Genomic DNA, 5,879 nt, shown 5'->3' on the forward strand with positions numbered 1-5,879 from the left:
GCACTGGTGAGGCCACACCTCGAATACTGTGTTCAGTTTTGGGCCCCTCACTACAAGAAGGACGTCGGGGTGCTGGAGCGTGTCCAGAGAAGGGCAACGAGGCTGGCGAAGGGTCTGGAGAACAAGTCTTATGAGGAGCGGCTGAGGGAGCTGGGGTTGTTTAGCTTGGAGGAAAGGAGGCTCAGGGGAGACCTCATCGCGCTCTATAACTCCCTGAAAGGAGGTTGTAGCGAGGTGGGGGTTGGTCTCTTCTCCCAAGTAAAGAGCGATAGGACGAGAGGCAATGGCCTCAAGTTGCACCAGGGGAGGTTTAGATTGGACGTGAGGAAAAATTTCTTTACTAAAAGAGTGGTGAAACATTGGAACAGGCTGGGCCGGGGGCCTGGAGAAAAGGAGGCTGAGGGGGGACCTCATTGCTCTCTACAACTACCTGAAAGGAGGTTGTAGCGAGGTGGGTGTCGGTCTCTTCTCCCAAGTAACTGGCGAAAGGACGAGAGGAAATGGCCTCAAGTTGCGCCAGGGGAGGTTTAGATTGGATGTAAGGAAAAATTTCTTTACTGAAAGAGTGGTTAAACATTGGAAGATGCTGCCCAGGGAAGTGGTTGAGTCACCATCCCTGGAAGTATTTAAAAGACGGGTAGATGAGGCGCTTAGGGACATGGTTTAGTGGGCATGGTGGTGTTGGGTTGACGGTTGGACTTGATGATCTTAGAGGTCTTTTCCAACCTTAATGATTCTATGATTCTGTATTATTCACTTGTTATTAACAAAAAAAATCACAGGAAGGAATAGCTAGATCTTAGGGTGCAGGGACTCAATCTCTACTGGTAAACCACACAGATGTAGGCGAAGTCTCCAACACAAGTCCACATCCATCCAGATGCCCAATTTTAGCACAATCCCTGTCGGAGTTTCAGCCCGGGACCACCAGGCTCTGAGCCCAGGCTCGCTCCATGGGCAGATGCAGTTTGGATACAGCCAAACCCTGCAAGGTGTTTCCCTCCTCCAATTTCCCTATTACAAAAAGATGTTTTTGAAGAAAAAGTCAATTTGGCCCTACAGCCTGGGCTCCCTGGCATGGATAGTTTTGAAGCTCCCCAGGAGCTACGGGAGCTGCACTCCTCCAGCACTCCCCTTGGAGTTGTGGTCCAGGCACAGCCCCATGATTTTTGGGGTACATATGGCACATTGTTTAACAACCCCAACTGGAAAGCGCACTGATCCTCTCCTGCGAAGGGGGACAAACCCAACACTTCTAAAGGGCTTCAGAAGCCATCTCAGACTGAACATTTTCTATTACGAGTTGCCAGCCCTTAGTTTTAGAAGCCTCCATCTCAAGGATTTTGCATTTACAGGCAGGGCTTGGCAGCTCCCTAACAAACCTTCTGTCTCCCCACATGCCAGGCAGGGGCCTGTAGCTCACCCCACTGCTGGGAAAGTGCTTCATCACTCTCCTTGCCATGGGATGGGTGGCTTGCAGATCTGGGAGGCACCCTCTGGTTTCCTTCTCATTTGCCTTTTGCTTTCAGTGATTTGTCCAGCTGAAATTCTCCACCAGGCTCAGGGACAGCATGATTTCTCTCCAGCAACTGCTGCCTGCTGTGGGCAGAACGTACCGAGCCACAAGGCCGGGGCAGCACCATGTCCCAGCAGCCCATCAGCTGTCCTCTGTCCAGCATTGCCCAGCATGGGCTGCCGCGGCTGGGGGATTTTGTTGTGCCTCAGCTGTCCCCAGCTGTGGCCCAGGAAGCTGCCTGACGGGGAGCAGTTGCATCATCTCTCACAATGCACCTGCAAAGAGGAAAACTCAGAACAGCCTCCCGGAGGCGTTTTCCCATGCTCTCTCCTCTTGCAGGACTCTGACAACCCTCAAAGTGCCCGAGTACAGGGCTGTGAACCACATAGTTGGTACCATCAGTCAGACCCCCCCATGGCATAAACACAGCCCTTCTCAAACTTTCATTTCAGTGGTCCACAGCTGAAATATGGACATGTCCAGGCCTTCAGTGATTTTATAGGCTCCAGGGAACAGGCTCTTGCTGTGTGACCACGCTTTGCTACTCCAGCTCCCTCCACCCCAGGGCAGCTTGCATCCAGCTGGGCTCCTGCCTCAGGAGCTGGTGTGTGGTGGGACTGGATGCTGCAGGGTTTGCTCCAAGCGTGGCTCCCAACTCTACTCCTGACTTACCAGGCAGCCCTGGAAAATCAGCTGCATTTTGGGCCCTTCATTTCCTCTTCCTGTAAAGGAATAAAAGTACATAAATGGGACACGTTAATGTATATTAAAGTCTCCTGTAGAAACTCAGAGGGTCAAAAAAAAGATATTGGCCAGGATATGTGGTGCCTTGCTCACACTGTTTGCTTGGGGTATTCTGGAAACAGCCTTTCTAGCACAGCACCCACAGCAGCTCAGCAGCCGTGGTGGGACTCTTCACTGCACCTTCCCTGACATGCAAGACCTCAGTCCTAGAGATGCTGGTGGTGGAGCATCTGGAAAATCAGAAACAGTCCGTGCATCTCCGGCCTTCTGTACGGTGGGGTGAGCAGGAGGCAGCCTGGCGCGAGGAACTTGTGTTAATTTGGGCAAAGCACTGCTCCAGTAGAGCAGCTGACTTACCTGGGGGGCTCCAACTGGAGTCACAGGACATTCCCTTCTGACAGGCCTTATTGCCAAAAAATGTGTGTGAATCACATCCCCGTTCACGCAAGTAACTGAGCATATCAGATATATGGTAGCTTGAAACAAGCAGACCTCTCCTCCCTCCACCTGCACCCCCTCACCCTGCTCACTTGATCCAAACTCCCTTCCACTCTAAAATCCACTTGCTGATAAATCCATGTGAATTAGGAGTAGTTAAAACCTCCATGCCCAGCTGAGTGCATGCTGCCAATCCACCTCGAAGGGTCTCCCTGCGTTCCTTACCACCTCTGCCTCCACGGGGACCCTGCTGAGACATGTCCCAGGCATGCTGTGGCACGGCCCTCCAACGGGAGCACACGTCCGGGTCACCGGGCTATGCACAGGGAGAGGGTACCTTGGGATAAGGCTCCGCTGAGCATGGGCTCTGTGTAGAGGATAATTTGGGTCAGCTCTTGGGTGCTCTCAGGGTCAGCTGCTTTTGGGACCAGCTCTGAGCGAAACCCGTGGAAGGGGCTCTTCTGCAGCAGAATGTCTTTTCTTCTTTGCCAAAATTTGGGTGTGCAGGATGCAGCACGGCAGGAAGGAAGCAACCCAGGAAGGCACAGAGGTGTCTGAGCAACACGAGGTCGGTGTGATGGCTGAGTCCCATGTGCTTGCATGGAGGAGGAGGACAACAAGCCACCTCCTCTCCCACTGCCCGTCCACTTATTCCAGAGCATCTCCTGAGTAGGACAGCCTGGACCAGGGCTTGGCGAGGCTCTAACAGGTCTGGCCAGGCAGGTTCAATAGCTTGGTGATACAGCTGTCAGTGATGGTAATGAGGGAAGACATCTTTTTAGCATGGACCCAACCCCTGGTGAACATGTCACAGCACAAAGAAGCTTATGCCTTGCACGGACATGCCAGAGGCAGTGGGAGGCTTTATCAGAATATCCTGCAGTCGGAAGGGAAAGTTTTCTTGAACTATGGACAACTGCAAGGGCAGGGAATTGAGGGGCAGAATAAAGGAGCAAAGGACCTGGAAGGACCAAGTGACACCACCAAATGCTCCTGGGACCTGCAGAGCAGGCGTGAGAGACGGAGCAGGGTGTGACCCTGACAGCAAGGGTCAGCTTACAGCCTGGCCAGTGCTGCCAAAGCGATGTGCTCAAGGTTAGCTACACTAAAACGGGCCTGTGGTGCTCATGCCCCCGGTAGGCACCTGTGCTGGCCCTTGCATGGGAGATGGCACCAGAGGCGAGCAGTGGGACTGCTAGCAGAGAGCTCGAGGCTGGCCAGTGCTGCAGGCTCCGACCTGCCTTGCAGGGACAGAAGAGAAGGCACTGTGCAGCACCACGACCACCCTTAAGCTATGCCACCAGCGTCCCCCTTCTCCCACACGCGATGGTGCTGTCTGGACTCAAGCAGCATGGATTCCCCGGAGCAGCATCCTGGGAGCTGCGAGGCCACAGTGAGCCAGAGGAGATGGGGTGGGAGGACATGACTGGGCTGTGGCTCTTCCTGCTGGGGTTTTCTGTGCTAATTTTCAGCACGTGGCCAGGCAGGGCAGCCCTTCACTTGTACTGAATGAATCAGCACATAGCAACAACAGGGTTAAACACCGGATCCCATACGTCTCCCCACTGATGACACTCCTCCTCTGCATTGGCTGCAAAGGAAATTTTAATCAGCACCATGATAACAGCCTTTCAGTCCTGCTGGGAGTTATCAGCTCCTTCGTTTGTCAATGTAACTGCTCGATAACAATACAGCTCTGGGCTGCGGTACACAATGGTTCACTCCACAGCCCTTTGGCTCAAGCAGCCTCCCTCCCCTCTGGCCGGCTGCTCCCAGGTATCAGGGTGTTAAAACAGGCCAGGTTGTGCTGAACACAAAGATCAAGCCTGAGCCATCTCATTCCTGCCTCTGCTGTCACTGGAAGAGACACCTCTGAATTTCAGGCTGTTTTAAGCTTGAAAGAGTAGCTGATGAATATCAGAGTCTGGTAATTTAGCCCTCTGCAGAATACAGACAATATATTCATAATCATTTTACATGTAGATGAGCTGGCAATGCAATCAGGGTTATAAATCAAACCCAGGAGACATGTTACTGCTGTTTGCCTGAGCTTTTTGAGTGATCTAGCCACAAGAAAATGTCTGTCTGTCTCCTAGATGGGGCCAATTAACCTTATAAAGATGCACTCTCCTCTCACAGTGGCTCATTTGTTTACTTGGGCTCTGCTGGCTGCTGCTATTTTCATTCTGGAAGAGTGGGCCAGGTTAGTAAGAGATTTGGCGGAGGCCCGGGCTGCAGAGGAAGGGAAACCGGGCTCAGGAGAGATGGTGTCTTCATCAGCGAAATGTTAGAGAGGTTGGAGTTTAATAACTGGCTTCTCCGTGTGGCTTCATAGCTGTCCCCAGGCTTCAGAGAGTGTCCTTGCCCACCTATAAACGTAGCCGCCTTCCTTTGTCCCTGTTTTCTTGAGCAGTAAGAGATAGCTGGAGCTCTGGGGCGCTCGGTGACTGCAGCCCATGGAGCAGCCATGTCCTTGGGTAGCGCAGGCCCACGCAGCCTGGGCGGGCAGGCGGCAGTGGCGTGCCCTCTGCTGATGAGCTGCCAGCCATGCAGGTCTGCTGTGGCAGGGCCCGCAATGCCAGCCGTGCAGCGTCCTCAGCGCCAGCAGTGCAGAGTTCTCAGCACCAGTGGTGCAGGGTCTGCAGTGCCAGCAATGCAGGGTATGGAGTGGCAGCCATGTGGGATCTGCAGTGGCAGTGATGTGGGGTCTGAGATGCTGGCAATGCGGGGCCCACGATGCCAGCAATGCAGGGCACACGGTGCCAGTGATGTGGAGTCTGAGGTGGCAGCAGTGCAGGGTCTGTGGTGGCAGTGGTGCAGTGACCAAGGTGCCAGCAAAGCAGGCTGTAAAGTGTCAGCGATGCAGGATCCAGGCATGAATTTGCTGCAGCCATGTCTCATGGTACAGCACATGGGCTGGCAGTGCTGGGTCTCATCCCAGCCATGGCATCGGGGCACATGCATCACTGCACTGTCCCCTGGCACCGTCTGCTTCTGCCCTGCCCAGAGCTTGGAGCAGCCAGGAGCTGAGCTGCACCAGGATGCTTCTCTGGTACCCAACAGCAAGAAAGGCATTACCTATCTGCCCAGCGGGGGCCTGGGGCTGTTGCCCAGCCCTGCACCCTGCTACCTCGCTCAGACATGAAGCTTAGGCAAGAGACAAGGGCGCACAGGAGCACGG

This window comes from Pygoscelis adeliae, unplaced genomic scaffold (genome assembly GCF_000699105.1).
Source record: "Pygoscelis adeliae isolate BGI_AS28 unplaced genomic scaffold, ASM69910v1 Scaffold72, whole genome shotgun sequence".
In the NCBI taxonomy this organism is placed as follows: domain Eukaryota; kingdom Metazoa; phylum Chordata; class Aves; order Sphenisciformes; family Spheniscidae; genus Pygoscelis; species Pygoscelis adeliae.